We start from the raw sequence: 17,094 nt of genomic DNA, 5'->3' as shown, positions 1-17,094 counted from the left end.
CGGAAAAGAAAGGAGAGGAAGAGGTGGTCTAGAGCCAGGCTATTAAGTTGGTGTGGAAGAGGGGAGGAGTCAGAGGGGACTTCAGCGGTCTAACGTGACAGACGTACGGCCACGATGCTGAACTGTACGAGAAGCAGAAATCTTCAATAAACTTTTCCTGTAAATAAACTGCAACGGAGTGAGGTCTCTTGTGAGCTGGGACCCGTCCTGGGTGGCCGTGACAGTAAGTCCCCTCTCAGAAAGCAAAAAATTTTTTTTTGCGAAGCTCACGAACGGGAGCAGCCATGAGCGCTGAGGAGCAGCTGGTTGCACTGCGGGATCAGGTTACCGCTCTCACATCGGCAGTCATTGCTTCGTAGAAGAAGAATGACGACTTGGAGAAGACGTGCCAGGATTTGCAGGCAAGGTGGGAACACGCGGACAGGGCGGGGGCCCCAGGTTCCAGAGCGGAGGGCATTGCGCTTGGACGGAGGGGGGGTGCCCTGGTTCCGCATTTTAATGGCAACTTGCAAGACTATCCCAATTTCAGAGCGGACGTCGTATATGCACTGCATTTACTCCGTCACGATTTTAAAGATGAGGAGGAGAAAGTGGGGTTCATTGTTTCGCACCTGCATGGGGAGGCCAGGGCTTGGCTACGCAATCTGTGGCGCGAAGATGGACCGGCCCGTCGCAATTCAACTGCGTTCATCAAAGCGATGGATTCTTGTTTTCAATCCTCTGTGGATGTGGACATTGCGCGCCGTCAAATGCACGGGCTGAGGCAGGGGAAAGCGACTGTGCGCCAATACCACTCTAAATTTTTTGCATTGCTCACCGCCTTAGATTGGCCAAAGGACAGTAAGCCGGTCAGAGATCTTTTTTGGGAGGGATTGAGCCCCCCCATCAAGGATGAGATCGCTAGGGGGGACAGACCCCAGACCCTAGAAGACGTGGTGCAACGGGCTTTAGCTATTGGAATTCGACATGAGGGACGTCCGTGGCACGAGGAGGACGGGCCCCAAGCGCGTGCGCAAGCGAGGACTCTCCCTTTTGTGCACAGGGATTTCAGCCGTGCGCACCCCTCGCCAATGGGGAAGGACAGCGAGGAGCCAATGGAGATTGGTGGTGCTAGGGCTCAGAAGCCATCCCAGAGCCCTGTCCCTGGTGCAGCCAAAGCGAAGCCTCCTAGAGGAACCAGGAAGTGTTACATCTGTGACAGTGCGCACCATATGGCGAAAGAGTGCCCCCAGAGGCTCCAGAAGCACACTGCAGCACTGGCAACTATAACAGCAGAGGTGCAACCAGGGGAGCAGCTTCAGGGAAACGACAGTGCCTGGCTGGAAGCAGAGCTACTGGGGCTCAGCCAGGCGGATCTGTAGACAAGCCCCCAGCATCACTGCAGAGCGTGGACCCTTTGCCTCCCAGACCGGCAGTTCTGCTCACAGCAACACTCCAGTTGCCTGATGGGAGACTCCTCGAGATTCCAATAACGATCGATTCGGGAAGCAACGCCGACTTCGTGGGACTGCAGTTCGTTAAGCAGCACAACATGGCGCTCCTGCCTGCAACGACGCCTCTAAACGTGGTCACGGTAGACGGCAGGAAGTTGCTGGGGGGGCAAGTGGTGCAGCAAACCCCTCCCATGATGATGCAGATTGGCAACCATCGAGAACTTATTAGTTTCAATGTCACCCACTTATCGGACACACCCATCGTGTTAGGCATGAGTTGGCTGGAGAGGCACAGTCCCGCGGTTGCGTGGTACCAGCGGCAGATCACCTTTTGTTCATCGTATTGTGCTCAGCATTGCTTTCAGACCGATCAGGGAGGAGAAGCCGAGCAGCAGTTGCATCTGGGTATGGTGCAAACAGTGCCTCACAAGTACCAGGACTTCTTGGAGGTTTTCTGTGAGAAGGAAGCTGACAAGTTGCCGCCTCACAGACCTTACGACTGCGCGATTGATTTAGTGCCAGGGGCGCAACTGCCTGCTGCCAAGCTGTACTCCATGTCGGAAGACGAGATGCAAGAGCTTCGGGAGTTCATAGACCATAACCTCAAGCGAGGTTTCATCCAGGAATCTAAAGCAGCGGGTGGCAGCCCTGTGTTCTTTGTGAAGAAGAAAAACACGCCCCAAAAAAGGCTTATAGTGGATTACAGGTTCATAAACAGCTTGACTAAGCCCAAAGCTTTCCCCATGCCCAAGATTGACGACCTTTTAGCGACCGTCAGGAGGGGCAAGATTTTCACCAAGCTGGACCTACGTGGAGCTTACAATCTCATCCGCATCCGGAAAGGAGATGAGTGGAAGACCGCCATGTTCACCCCTCTGGGCACATACGAATACAGAGTCATGCCTTTCGGTCTCCAAAATGGCAGCCACGTTTTTCAAGCATTTATGCACCACGTGCTAGCAGGTCTCCTCTACAAGAAGTGTGTCTGCTTTCTCGACGATATCCTGATTTTCTCGGAATCGCCGGAGGATCACGATAAGGACGTGAGGGAGGTCCTGCAGAGGCTGAAGGACCACAGGTTGTACGCCAAGTTGGAAAAATGCCAGTTTGATGTCAGAGAGGTTGATTTCCTTGGCTACAAGTTGTCCGACGAGGGACTGGCCATGGACAGGGCTAAGGTTCAAGCGCTGTTGGACTGGAAAAGCCCTCGAAATCGGAAAGAGGTCCAGAGGTTCATCGGCTTTGCCAATTTTTACCGCAAGTTTATTAAAGGTTTTGCGAACGCGACGGCGGCTATCACTGACACCCTCAGTTCCAAGAAGAAGAAGTTCGCCTGGACCGAACAAGCGGAGCGGTCCTTCCGGACGCTTAAAGGTCTTTTCGCCTCCGAAGAGCAGCTGCTCCACGTGAATCCCGGCAGACCCATGCGGGTAGAGACCGATGCGTCAGACAGAGCGGTTGGGGCCGTTCTTTTGCAAGAGGATTCACAAGGCAACTGGAGACCGGGTGCGTTCTACTCCCGGAAGCTCAGCAAGACGGAGCGCAATTATACCATATGGGACAGGGAGTTGTTGGCCATTCATGCAGCTTTCAAAGCGTGGCGACACTTCTTAATAGGAGCCAAGCACACGGTGCAAGTCCGCACGGATCACAAGAACTTAGAGTATTGGCGGACGGCTAAGTTACAGACCCAGCGACACATGCGCTGGGCGGAGTTCTTTGCGGATTTCGACTTCAAAATAGAATACATCCCAGGAGACTCCAATGTTATTGCAGACGCGCTGTCCCGAAAGCCGCAATACTTGGAGGAAGCAGCTCCAATCGCAGCAAAGCACATTTTCGCACCGCAGGCGTGGACGTGCGCTACCATCGCAGTCGACCTGGACGCGGTGCGACGCGCGTTGCGAAGGGATCAGTTTGCACAGTCCAAGATGGAGGAGCTACGCGGAGGGTCGCGAGACAACGATGAGTTCCAATTGCAAGATGGACTTTTGACTCGTAAGGGTGCCCTTTACGTGCCCACCGACGATCTTCGAGCCAAGGTTCTGCAACAATTGCATGACGCCCCTAGTGCAGGCCATTTCGGCAAAGAGAAGACGATGGAGTTGGTGGCTAGAGACTTTTGGTGGCCCCAGATGAGAGGAGAGGTGGCGGACTACGTCGCCAGGTGTGATATCTGCCAGAGGTCCAAACCAGTGCACCAGAAGCAGGCGGGATTGCTAGAACCGCTGGAGACACCGCAGCAACCGTGGGAGAGGGTAGCGTTGGACTTTGTTACGGACCTGCCCAGCTCCAGAGGTAAGACGGCGGTGTTAGTGGTGGTGGACTTGTTCACCAAGATGGCGCATTTCATCCCTTGTGCCAAGGTGGCGACGGCAGAACAGACCGCAAAGCTCTTCATCGATCACGTCTTCAGAGTGCATGGACTTCCGCAGTCCGTCTTGTCCGACAGGGGGCGCCAGTTTGTTTCCACTTTCTGGCGAAAGCTTCTGGGCATCTTGCACGTCAAAATCAACCTGACATCGGCGAGACATCCACAAACCAACGGTCAAGCGGAGAGGGTCAACGCGATCATGCAGCAGTACCTGCGGTGCTACGCCAACCAGCGACCTGCGGCGTGGGTGGACTATCTGCCGATGGCTGAATTCGCCTACAACAACACGAAACACGCATCCACCGGGGTGACGCCTTTCTTCGCGAACAATGGCCGTCATCCCAGAACCTTCCCGAGATTTGCGGCACCAGGAGGGGGGGGGCCTCAAGATGCCGACCAGTTTGCAGCGGAGTTGCAAGAGGTGCACGAGGAGCTGCGGAGACATTTGGAGCTGGCAAAACAGGCGTATAAGGTGCAGGCCGATAAGCACAGGAGGGCGGGAGAGGACATCCAGATTGGGGACTGGGTGTGGTTAGCAGCCCACGCGATGCCGGCCAGGTCATTGGCCAAGAAGAAGTTAGGACACAGGCAGCTAGGGCCATATCAAGTTGAGGCTAAGATCAATCCGGTGGCTTTTCGTCTAGCCCTTCCGGAGGGTTCCAGGGTGCACCCGGTCTTTCATAGGTCGGTGCTCACTCCCTACAAAACCCCACACAGGTTTCAAGAGTCAGGAGCACTCCCAGAGCCACGTAGGAGGGCGCCTGAGGGGGGGGAATCGCCAAGACCAGAACCTCTTAACGAGGTCACAGAGATACTGGACTCGAGATGGGGGGAGGAGGGAGTTGAATATTTTCTAGCCAGGGAAGGCTCTCCGGCCTCTGCCAATAGCTGGGTGCCGGGTTACGCGTTGGACGAACCCCTGTTGAAGGAGGAGTTCCATGCACTTTTTCCGCACAAGCCCATGCCCGAGGAGTATTTTGATGATTGGCTTTTCACGCCCACTTTGTCAGACAGCACGTTCGAGGGTTTCTCCTCACCCGAGGGCCATACGCCCGAAACAAGCCCGACCAGGGATCCGAGACTGGGGGGGGAGGAGACAGGCCCTTGTTGGTGGGTGGATCAGCCAAGGGAGGCATGGAGTCAGAGATGGATGGTAGGTCCTTGGCAGGCAGCGCCAGGAGAAGCAGTGATGGAGGAAGAGACTGTGATGTCTGTGGGTGGGGAACCCGAGTTCGAACACACATATACGGAGATGACAGAGGAGAACGTTGAAGTGGACAACTTGTATCCTGAACCGACCCCGGAAGAACCACGTTTTCCTCAACCTGCACCCGGCGAGCGGGAGGGGGGAAGGGGGGGCTTCGAGGGGGGGATGGATGTCAGGGTTTCTGGGAGAGAGGAGGAGATGACAGAGGAGACGGAGAGCGAGTGGGAGGAGGGGCAGAAGGATGAGGAAGAAGATGACGGAATTCTGAGGGAATCCACGAGTCTGAGCAGCGAGTCAGAGGATTCTCAAAAGGGGGTTACCTTAATCAAGCAAAAGGGAGGAGAAGGGAGAAGCGGAGAGGAGCCCAGTGGAAGACAGACGCAGCAAGAGGCGTCTCAGCCGGAACGGAGTAAAGGGGGTGGAGTCGTCAGCCTCTCGGAGGGAGCAGGATTAGGAGAGAACAGAGAAAGGGGGTTGGAGCAAGGTGTTCAGCCGGAAAGGGTGGAGAGCAGAACAAGGGGTGGTGTAGCGGTCGAAAGAAAGGTCAGCAGCAACGTACGCGCGCCAAGTTCAAACGTAGAGGCGCGCGGAAGTGGAGAGAGCTCAGGGGAGGAGCCCGGCCCTAAAGCCAGAAGGAGGGGGGAAGAGGCGGCAGAGGATTCAGCCTCAGGCGAGTCACGGAGAGAGGGAACCCAGGGGGGCAGGAAGACCCTGCGGAAAAGAAAGGAGAGGAAGAGGTGGTCTAGAGCCAGGCTATTAAGTTGGTGTGGAAGAGGGGAGGAGTCAGAGGGGACTTCAGCGGTCTAACGTGACAGACGTACGGCCACGATGCTGAACTGTACGAGAAGCAGAAATCTTCAATAAACTTTTCCTGTAAATAAACTGCAACGGAGTGAGGTCTCTTGTGAGCTGGGACCCGTCCTGGGTGGCCGTGACAAGTGCTTTTTTCCTCGGGGGGCGCAGGGGTACGCATACCCCTAAACATTTTGTAAATCTCAGTTTGGCCTCATTGAGGGGCAGTATTTCAATATGAGTAGGAAAATGAGAGCATCCCTAAACAGTTTTTTAGGAGGGAAAAAGCACTGCCACTAATACACAATGATGGTGTCCAAAACATGTTGCTGAATATCACTGACAGGGCCTTGAATAGCAGTACATCGCCACAAGGGGGGTGAACCGTGTCGTATGCATAGCAAGGAAACAAAACCCAAGTGGGAGAAAATCCAAATGTAGATCAATTCCTAGTGAATTTTGTGGTTGTATGATGATGTGAACCCAGATCCCCCCCCCCTTGGACTAAAACTAGTTCTCTAAATGTGACACCAACACGAGGTGTCCAAAGAGCAAATTGGAGCACTCAGAAATATCAATATGCAATGAAATAAATTTATCCGACCAACAGTTTCCATATAGCTAGTTGAATCAAAGACTTTTGCTCCCTAAGGAGTTAAGTAGTATTTTTCTTTCCAGGTCCTCCCTCATGCAAGTCACAGACTCCAGAGGACATTGTGCAAGCAAGGAGGAGGAGAGTCCTTTGAGCCTTCATAAAATTTCCCAATTATTGAGTCTGAGTTCTGTTCCATCTGTGGCTCCATGATGGTTCTTCAGGGAGCTGCTGAAGATGGGCGTGGATAGAAACTTGCTCCACCACCTTCCTGCTGGATAACATCATAAAATCAGTTCTCCTGACTCCAGAAGGCCCCTTTTGAGAGAGACCGTGCTACTATGGTCATTTAGATGTGCAGGTACTAACAGATACTATGGGACACAGTGCTGAGACAGAAGGGCCCAGGCGCTGGACTGAATTAGGCAAGCCAACCCAAGTAAGAGTTTTCTGGGGGGAGCATTTCCCTTTTTCTTCCACCTTTTGCATTGATCATTATGCAGATGTCTCCAAATATAATCATAGCTGTCAACTTTCAGATTTGAAAATAAGGGATTAGCAGCCTCGAAAATAAGGGATCGGCAGCCTCACCTGTCCAGGGGACAATCTATGGGATATCTAACAATCTGGGATAGCAGCGGGAAGCAGCGGGAAACGGCGCTGGAATAAGGGAATTTCCCGCAAAAAAAAGGGAAGGTTGACAGCTATGAATATATGAGATTCTGCATCCCTGTCTCCTGCTTTGAGTTGTCTCCCTTGACACTCTCCCCCTGAATGCTTTTTCTCTCCATTCAATCTTATTTCATTCTTCATCTGATTCAACTATTTCTGTACAGAGCAGCATTCCCTGGTGTGGTGCCTGCCAGATGTTTTCAGCAATAACTCCCATCAATGCCAGTTGACAAGACTAATAGTTAAGAGGGAAGGGAGTTTTAGTCTTAAATATCGGGAGGGCATCGGGTTTGGACAAGGAGGGTGTCAAGGCTAAACGTTTAAATCATTCATTTTCTTTGCAAATCTAAACTTAGGTGAACCGCTTGCTCTCCCCTCTCCAAGTCAGTCTTATAATCTCATCTCCTTGGCATCCTCCCTCAGGCCTTTCTTTCACAGTGTAAGCATTGCCCAACAGGTCGACCACGATCAACTGGTAGATCATTTGACTGATTTCTGTCGATCGCAGCCCAACTTGTCTGTGAGGCAGCCTGAGAGATCTCAGCACACTCCTCTAGAATGAGGCACGCGCCTAACAAAGGCAGAAGGAGAAGAAGGGAGCTGGCTTGAGGCAGGAGGCGGGAGGAGGAGGGGTACGCAGGCGGAGAGGCTTCTCAGAGAGAGAACTTTTGCCTCCCTTTCCTTCCCCCCGCAAGTTAACTCCCCCCCTTCCCGTGTCCATTTAGCCACAGCCTTCCACACAGGCACCCATGCACGCTTCTCATCCTTCCAGTTTGTGTATTTGGCTGGTTTGGATGGCGCTGGTGCTGACCTGAGCAGGCAACGCAAACATCACTGGTCCACCTCAGAACTGTGCTGAGGGGGCTTGGGCATAACCCAGGGGTCAGCAAACTTTTTCAGTAGGAGGCCAGTCCACTGTCCCTCCGACCTTGTGGGGCGAAGAATGATTTCCTATGCCCCACAAATAACCCAGAGATGCATTTTAAATAAAAGGACACATTCTACTCATGTAAAAACACGCTGATTCTCGGACCGTCCGCTGACCAGATTTAGAATACGATTGGGCCGGATCTGGCCCATGGGCCTTAGTTTGCCTGCCTATGCACTATAGCATGGACTTGACTTCTGTAACCCTTGAGGATATAGTTCATCGCATAGCTATGGTCTGGGTAGGAAAACCAGAAGAGCTAAAGAATCACCTCAGGGTCATGTGTGGGGTTTCTCCCCACACATTACTATAGCAAGGTGTGATGTATTAAAGCAGGGGGATCATTGGCCCTGCAGATGTTGCTGAACTAAAGCTCACATCTTTTTTTTTTAAATAATATTTTATTAGATTTTAGGAATAAAAGATTAGAAAAGTACAGAAAAAGCAAAAATACAAAAATACAAAGTCACAAAATACAAAATTACAAACATTAAAGCATGAAAAAGAAAAAGATAAAACTAAAAAGGCACATACAAGAAAAAAAATCCCTCTTTTTTTATTTCACATTTTTGGTTAACTTATTTTCCTGACTTCCTCACATCTCCCTTTTTTGTATCCCTTTTAAAATTCATTTCAGCAAATTAATTAAATTTAATTATTTAGTTTATCTATTTATCTGTTATAAGTCTGATCTTAACCTTGTTACTAGAACCCCTTCAATTCAAATCAATACCATCAACATTCAAAAATTTTACAGTGCTTCTGTAAATAAATTTTAAATTTCCTCCAATCTTCTTCCACCAACTCTTCTCCCTGGTCTCGGATTCTGCCAGTCATCTCCGCCAGTTCCATATAGTCCATCAATTGCGTCTGCCATTCTTCCAGTGTGGGTAGATCCTTGTGTCTTCCAATGCTTCGCGATGAGAATTCTTGCTGCTGCTGTGGCATACATAAAGAAAGGTCTATCCTTCTTTGACACCGATTGGTCAACTATGCTAAAGCTCACATCACCCATAACTATAGGTGAAAAGAAGGAGTGCATATATCCTCCTCATATTGTAGCCATGTATTCTGCAGCTGCTGCACTAGTCAAACTCATCCTAGATATGAAGAGCTGTTTGCCCCAGTGAAGCCTAGAGAGATTCCCTCTGGAGATCTCTGCTTACAGTTTTGCAATTCTGAAAACTTCACAGCTACTAATACCAAAACAGAAAACCATACTATTCTCTCTGACTCCAGTCCACTTATAAAGAAGTCACTTATGTCATGAATGTTCAGCTTTTGAAAGAGCCTTTTGTAAGAGATTTTAAGAAACCAAACCAAATGGATGCTTTAGTTGAGATTCCTACATTGGGGTCCCTTCCAACACTACAGTTTTATGATTCTATGAAAATACTGTTATGAGTTTGAGGGGGAACAAGCTGTATGCCTGGCCCCTTCTAATTCCTGGATCCAGCATGGATTCAGTTCTTGGACTAGCTGGCCAAGCCTGGTAAGGTAAAGGTAAAGGGACCCCTGACCATTAGGTCCAGTCACAGATGACTCTGGGGTTGCGGCACTCATCTTGCTTTATTGGCCGAGGGAGCTGGTGTTTTGTCTGCAGACAGCTTCCGGGTCATATGGCCAGCATGACTAAGTCGCTTCTGGCAAACAAGAGCAGCGCACGGAAACACTGTTTACCTTCCTGCCGGGGTGGTACCTATTTATCTACTTGCAGGAGCAAGGGAGCAGGGACCGAGCAATGGGAGGAGCAGGGGCCGAGCAGTTGGCAGGAGCAGGGACCGAGCAACGGGAGCTCACCCTGTCATGGGGATTTGAACCGCTGACCTTCTGATTGGCAAGTCCTAGGCTCTGTGGTTTAACCCACAGCACTACCCCTTCTAATTCCTGGATCCAACATGGATTCAGTTCTTGGACTAGCTAGACCAGCCTGGTAATGGCCCACTAAGTATGATTCAAGGTAACAAAGGAAGTGACTCTGTGCAAATGGGTGGGCCTCCCTTCCTAAACTACCTGCTAGCTAGGAAGACCAAGGCCAGAGTGCAGAATTGAGTTAGGAGAGCTAGAAGCTGGAGAAAAAGCTACAGCCTAGAAAGACAGGGGGACAGTCATACCTGATTTCTACTGGAATCCAAGGCTGTGGCTATGGGAGAAGAAAGACCCTCTTGGAGTGCAATGATGCCAACCCCTCCATTATAGGCCCAGGTGGTATATATGTGCAAAGAAACCATCTCTCTTAAAGACACCACCATCTCCGCTGTCCCTCAGAACCCTGGGTAAGCATCTGGGACTGTTTGAATATTCAGGGGGCATGCACCAATACTGTTGAAAGCAATGCTACACCATGTCTTCATGTTGATTAAATGTGTATTGACCGGGGATGGAGGAGACATTTGACTGAGGTTCTAATTTAAAATGAAGTTACGTAATTTGCTCCTTCTGAAATAAATATGCTAACCTAAACACGGTCATTCTTTGAAATTTACACAGCACAGCTCTCCAGCCAAGTAATGTGTATAAAACTGCATATAAGTCTGCACCCTAGTCTTCTGACAATCATCTGGTTTAAATGTTGTTGTGTTGTTGTTTTTCAAAAAATAGTAGATTACCTTTGGCCCTCCAGATGTTGGTGAACTACAACTCCCATCATCCCAGAAATTGGCAATGCTTGCTGGGGCTGAACAGAATTGTGCTTCAGCAACATTAAATGTTCCCCATCCCTACATCAAGCTATGTAAAAATGAGACGGTTTTCTTGTTGCACACATGGTTCCTGGTTCATATTCATACTGCATAGATTCAGAAGCAGTTTGGGTAGAGAGTACACTTAACTGGAGCTTGGACGTGGAGAACGGGGACGAGTCTCATGTCCAAGAATGAGAATCATTGGGTGATCACAGTCTTGCAACCATGCCACTATTGCTTTTGTGCCAACTGTTTATTCCAGCTCCATTTTGAGTAGGTATTTTCCTATTTTTGTTTCTTCCTTTTCTAGATATTGTACAGGGAAGGATTGTGGGAAGAAGGTAATCAGAGCTATGAAGGAGAATTCATTTTACTGGGAGTGGCTGACCGCCCACACTTGGAGATGTTGCTCTTTGGTCTTGTCCTGACCTGCTACACGATTACCTGGCTGGGTAATACAACCATCATTGTGGTGTCATGGCTGGACCCCCATCTCCACACCCCCATGTATTTTTTCCTCACCAATCTCTCTATCATTGATCTTTGCTTCACCACCAGTGTGGGCCCTCAGATGTTGGTGAACTTCTGGCGGGAAAGGAAGACCATCAGTTACGGTGCCTGTGTGGCCCAGCTCTACATCTACCTCGCTTTGGGCTCCACAGAATGTATTATTTTGGTTTCCATGGCTTATGACCGCTATGCTGCTGTCTGCCACCCACTGCGCTACACTACCATTATGAACCACTCTGTATGCTATAAAATGGCTGCTGTTGCCTGGGTTAGTGGCCTTTGCAACCCAGTGATAATAACAGTGATGACTCTTCGGCTCCCACGGTGTGGAGAGAACCGAATAGACAATTTTTTCTGTGAGGTGCCCGCCTTAATCAAATTGGCCTGTGTTGACACCACGTTCACTGAAAATGTGCTCTTTATTTCCAGTGTGCTGTTCCTTGTAACACCTCTAGGCCTCATTGTCGTCTCTTATAGCTTCATTGTGGCTGCTGTGTTAAGGATCCGCTCAGCTGAGGGCAGGCGGAAGGCCTTCAACACCTGTGCTTCCCACTTGACTGTCGTGTCTCTCTTTTTTGGAACAGCCCTTTTCACTTACCTCCAGCGCCCGTCCAACAGTGCCCGTGACCAGGCCAAGATGGCCTCCCTTTTCTATACATTTGTTACCACTATGCTCAATCCACTGATTTATACCCTGAGGAACAAAGAGGTGCACAAAGCTCTAAGAAGATTGATGAAGAGAACTTAAACCCAATGTCTCCCAGCTTCATTCAGAGGCTTTGTGGTTATATTTTAATAAAAAGTCCTCACTGATCACTTATATGGCACTGTTCAAATGTTCAAAGCTCCCCTTTCATTTTTGTCACCCACAGAATAACCAATGAATTAGGTTTCTTTCAGCAATTATTATTCCCAAAGGCCGACTACAAGTTGCTTAACATGAGCCAAGCTGGATCAAGCCAAAATCCTATCTAGTCTAGCGTTGCCATATGCCTGGGAATTCCCAGACATGCCCTCTTTTGGGGGTCCTACATGCCCATTTTGGGGGAATTTTACATTTTAAAGCATATGTCCTGGTTTGGGGGTTTTTTGAGAAAAAAATGTGCACGGGTAACTCTGGTTCAAGCTCAGGCCCTGGCACTGGCTTCCCTGGCTCTGGCATGAGTGTCTAGGGCTCAGTGGCAGCAGAGGTGCTATCGGGCGATTGCCCTAATAAAGCACAACAGATTTTTGTGCCTGGAATTTTACCTCTTGAAATATGGCAACCCTAAGTCTAGCATCCTGTTTTCACAATGACCAATAAGATGTCTAGCCAGAAGCAAGACCTAAGCGTACTCCTCACTTTTGGATCTTGTCAGCTGATATTTAGATCCTCAACACAATGGCTGTGCATGTTTATAGTATCTTTTAATAATAATAAAAACCATCATTGATCACCTTTGTGGCACTCTTCAATTGCCTAAAGCTTTATTTTTTCTTTCAGTTTGACTGTCATTAATATAACCATTAGGTAAAAGGTAAAGGTAAAGGTACCCCTGCCCGTACGGGCCAGTCGTGTCCGACTCTGGGGTTGCGTGCTCATCTCGCTCTAGAGGCCGTGAGCCGGTGCCGTCCGAAGACACTTCCAAATCATGTGGCCAGCGTGGCGAAGCTGCAGCTGGCGAGCCAGCACCAGCGCAGCACATGGAAACGCCGTTTACCTTCCCGCTATAAAGCGGTCCCTATTTATCTACTTGCACTTAAGAGTGCTTTCGAACTGCTAGGTGGCCAGGAGCTGGGACCAAAAGACGGGAGCTCACCCCGCTGCAGGGATTCGAACCGCCAACCATACGATCGGCAAGTCCTAGGCACTGAGGTTTTACCCACAGCGCCACCTGCGTCCCTCTTAGGTAGAATAAAAATGGAGGATCAGTCTTTCTTCCCAAAGATCCACTGCAAGGCCAAAGTTGCAGGGTGGGGAGAGGGAGAACATTGCCAAACTGGTTCTGCAGTACTGAAGCTGCTCCCATCAGCAGTAATACAACACTCTTGGTTCCCATGACATGATCAGCCATAGTAAAATGCTATCATGGACTGGTTTGAAGTTGAGGAATGGTGGAAGGAAGCAGCTCAGAGCTTGGGGTTTGGTGGTGGGACAACACTGAGTGGTCAAAGGAAGAAGAGGGAGAAGGTGTTTGTAGCTGAAGAGGTAACAAGGCTTAGTGACTCAGAGGACCCTGTAGCAGAGAGAAGTCCAGAATCAGAGACAGGAGCTGAAGCAAGAAAGGAGGGAGACCATGAGGTAAAGATGAGTCTGGCTGGTGAAGCAGCATGGGTGTCTCGCCCACCTGCTGTAATGAGCTCCCCTTCCTGCTCGTCTCCTATAACCAGGAGAGGTATGAAAAGGGAGAAGTTAGCTTCACCCAGGCGCAGTCTCAGATTGCTGGGGGGAGGAGGGGGCTTAGGCAGCTATGAGGAGACTTGGCAATTGCTTCATGGGGGCAAGACCCACTGGAGATGAGCTGCTGTGCTCATTAGGCCTGACACTCCTCCAGAGATCTTGTTTTTGCTAGTAAAGAGTTAACTCCAACTTGCTCAGTGTGATTTACTGCTGACTCGCTCCAGTCAGATGCGTTAACTCAAAAAAGGTTGGTGTTCTGCCTAAGACAGTGGGCCTGTAGGATTCAGTTGGACAACAAAGACCACGAAAATTGCTCTTTAATGGATTTTATTAACAGGATGAGGAAAATAAAGAAGGAAGGAAGAGGAGACAGACAAGATCTTATGGCCCCATCTGTTGCTGGAGAATCCCCCTTTTTGGGCAGGCAAGGGGTCAAATGGTTCTACAGGAAGGTCTGCAATGAGATTCCCTTTGGTGGGCTTTGACCTTATACAATCTGTGGAAGTATTGACCATCACCTTGCCTATTCCCATATAGCTAGTTAATTCAAAGACTTTTGCTCCCTAAGGAGTTAAGTAGTATTTTTCTTTCCATGCTTTCCCTTGTGCAAGTCACAGCCTCCAGAGGACATTATGCAAGTGAGGAGGAGGAGAGTCCTTTGAGCCTTTGTAAAATTTCCCCCTAATTATTGAGTCTGAGTTTTGTTCCATCTGCGGCTCCATGATGGTTCTTCAGGGAGCTGCTGAAGATGGAGGTGGAGAGCAACTTCCTCCACTACCTCCCTGCTGGATAACATCATAAAATCAGTTCTCCTGACTCCAGAAGGCCCCTTTTGAGAGAGACCGTGCTACTACAGTCATGTAGATGTGCAGGTACTAAGAGATACTATGGGACACAGTGCTGAGACAGAAGAGCCCAGGCGCTGGACTGAATTAGGCAAGCCAACCCAAGTAAGAGTTTGGGGGGGGCAGTGGCGTAGCGTGGGGTGTCAGCACCCATGGCAAGGCAAGTAATTTGCGCCCCCTAACCCGTGGATTTGCGCCCCCTAACCCGTGGATTTGCGCCCCCTAACCCTAACTCCCAGATGTTGTGCCCGGTGCGGCCGGGTCCCCCTGCGCCCCCCACGATACGCCACTGGGGGGGGGAGCATTTCCCTTTTTCTTCCACCTTGATCATTGTGCAGATGTCTCCAAACATATGAGATTCCGCACCCCTGTCTCCTGCTTTGAGCTGTCTCCCTTGCCACTCTCCCCCTCTCTGCATGCTTCTGTAGCTGCAACATACTCTGCTTCTGTGGAAGATTCTGTTATAGACAATTCTGTTTATAACTACCCCATGAAACAGGTCCCTGAACATAAACACATATCCACCTGTGGATTTATAATCAGCATAGTCGCCAGCCCAATCTGCATCAGTATACCCAATCAAACTAGGATTACTGACAGCTGGCAACCTTAACTTAGAGTATATAGTACCCTTTAGATACTGCACCACCCTTTAAACTCCTGCCCAATCATACTCAGTGGGAGAATTTACTTTTCTACTAAGTGCTCCCACAGCATTGGCTATGTCAGGTCTACATGTGGTACCTGAATACAAAGGTTTACCAATCATTGACCGATATTGTTGTCTGGCAAGGGGTTCGAACTCTGCTGATTCTTTAAGAAGTCAGTGGCCATGGATGTAGCAACTGTGTTTGCAGCTTTCACCTACATGCTTTCAATTAGTTCATGGATCTTTTGCCTTTGGTTGAGAAGAAACGAGCTGTCTTCTTCTCTTTCAACTTGAATCCCGAGGTAGTACTGAACATCTCCCAGTTCCTTAACCTCCACTTCTTTGCTAAGATGTTTTACAAGTTGTACATAGTCTCTTTCATTTGCTGTAGCAATAATCAAGTCATGCAACTGAGCAGTTACTGTATTTTTCTCCCTATAGGACGCACTTTTCCCCCTCCAAAAATGAAGGGGAAATGTGTGTGCATCCTATGGGGCGAATACAGGCTTTTGCTGAAGGCTTCAGGAAGCTCTGTGCAACCCTCGGGAGCCTGGCGTGAAGCCGCACCAGCCTCCCGAGGGTTGGCTTCAGCATCGCTCTGGGACCCGTTCTGGGGGCTGGGGTCGGGGGAAGCTCGGGCTTCCCCCGCCCCCAGCTCCGCGCCTGTGGGGGGGGAATAAAAATTTTTCCCTTTATTTCCCCCCCCCCCAAAAAAAATCTAGGTGCATCCCATGGGCCGGTGCGTCCTATAGGGCGAAAAATACAGTATCTCTCAAAACTACCAGCAACCGCCAAACTGGTTGTCACAGTGACTGGTCAGAACATGGAGGTCGTTAGTCCTCTGTCGGAATGTTGCACTTGACTGCACCTTCACATCCCACAGGGGTCCCTTCCAACACTACAGTTCTATGATTCTATGAAAATACTGTTACGAGTTTGAGGGGGGACAGGCTGTATGCCTGGACCCCTTCTAATTCCTGGATCCAGCATGGATTCAGTTCTTGGACTAGCTAGACCAGCCTGGTAATGGCCCGCTAAGTATGATTCAAGGTAACAAAGGAAGTGGCTCTGTGCAAATGGATGGGCCTCCCTCCCTGCTAGCTAGAAAAACCAAGGCCAGAGTGCGGAATTGAGTTAGGAGAGCTGGAAGCTGGAGAAAAAGCTACAGCCTAGAAAGACAGAGGGAGAGTCATACCTGATTTCTACTGGAATCCAAGGCTGTGGCTATGGGAGAAGGAAGACCCTCTTGGAGTGCAATGCTGCCAACCCCTCCATCATAGCCCCAGGTGGTATATGTGTGCAAAGAAACCATCTCTCTTAAAGACACCACCATCTCCGCTGTCCCTCAGAACCCTGGGTAAGCATCTGGGACCGTTTGAATATTCAGGGGGCATGCACCAATACTGTTGAAAGCAATGCTACACCATGTCTTCATGTTGATTAAATGTGTATTGACCGGGGATGGAGGAAACATTTGACTGAGGTTCTAATTTAAAATGAAGTTACGTAATTTGCTCCTTCTGAAATAAATATGCTAACCTAAACACGGCCATTCTTTGAAATTTACACAGCACAGCTCTCCAGCCAAGTAATGTGTATAAAACTGCATATAAGTCTGCACCCTAGTCTTCTGACAATCATCTGGTTTAAATGTTGTTGTGTTGTTGTTTTTCAAAAAATAGTAGATTACCTTTGGCCCTCCAGATGTTGGTGAACTACAACTCCCATCATCCCAGAAATTGGCAATGCTTGCTGGGGCTGAACAGAATTGTGCTTCAGCAACATTAAATGTTCCCCATCCCTACATCAAGCTATGTAAAAATGAGACGGTTTTCTTGTTGCACACATGGTTCCTGGTTCATATTCATACTGCATAGATTCAGAAGCAGTTTGGGTAGAGAGTACACTAAACTGGAGCTTGGACTTGGAGAACAGGGATGAGTCTCATGTCCAAGAATGAGAATCATTAGGTATCACAGTCTTGCAACCATGCCACTATTGCTTTTGTGCCAACTGTTTATCCCAGCT

At 49.4% G+C, this 17,094-nt stretch overlaps 1 protein-coding gene and 1 pseudogene across 2 annotated transcripts in view; both read left to right on the top strand.

Annotated features, from left to right (window-relative positions):
• Window positions 1–17,094, top strand: part of LOC309364859 (zinc finger protein RFP-like) — a 260,032-nt gene that overhangs the window by 68,886 nt on the left and 174,052 nt on the right. The gene's annotated exons all lie outside the window — the stretch shown is intronic.
• On the top strand, window positions 9,863–12,061 carry LOC309365259 (olfactory receptor 2G3-like; annotated as a pseudogene). Its single transcript has 2 exons — window positions 9,863–10,274; window positions 10,993–12,061. The product of its transcript is annotated as an olfactory receptor 2G3-like (transcript).

The sequence above is a fragment of the Podarcis melisellensis genome (assembly GCF_964234715.1).
Source record: "Podarcis melisellensis genome assembly, chromosome: 2".
In the NCBI taxonomy this organism is placed as follows: domain Eukaryota; kingdom Metazoa; phylum Chordata; class Lepidosauria; order Squamata; family Lacertidae; genus Podarcis; species Podarcis melisellensis.
This window is presented reverse-complemented; position numbering and strand designations above follow the sequence as displayed.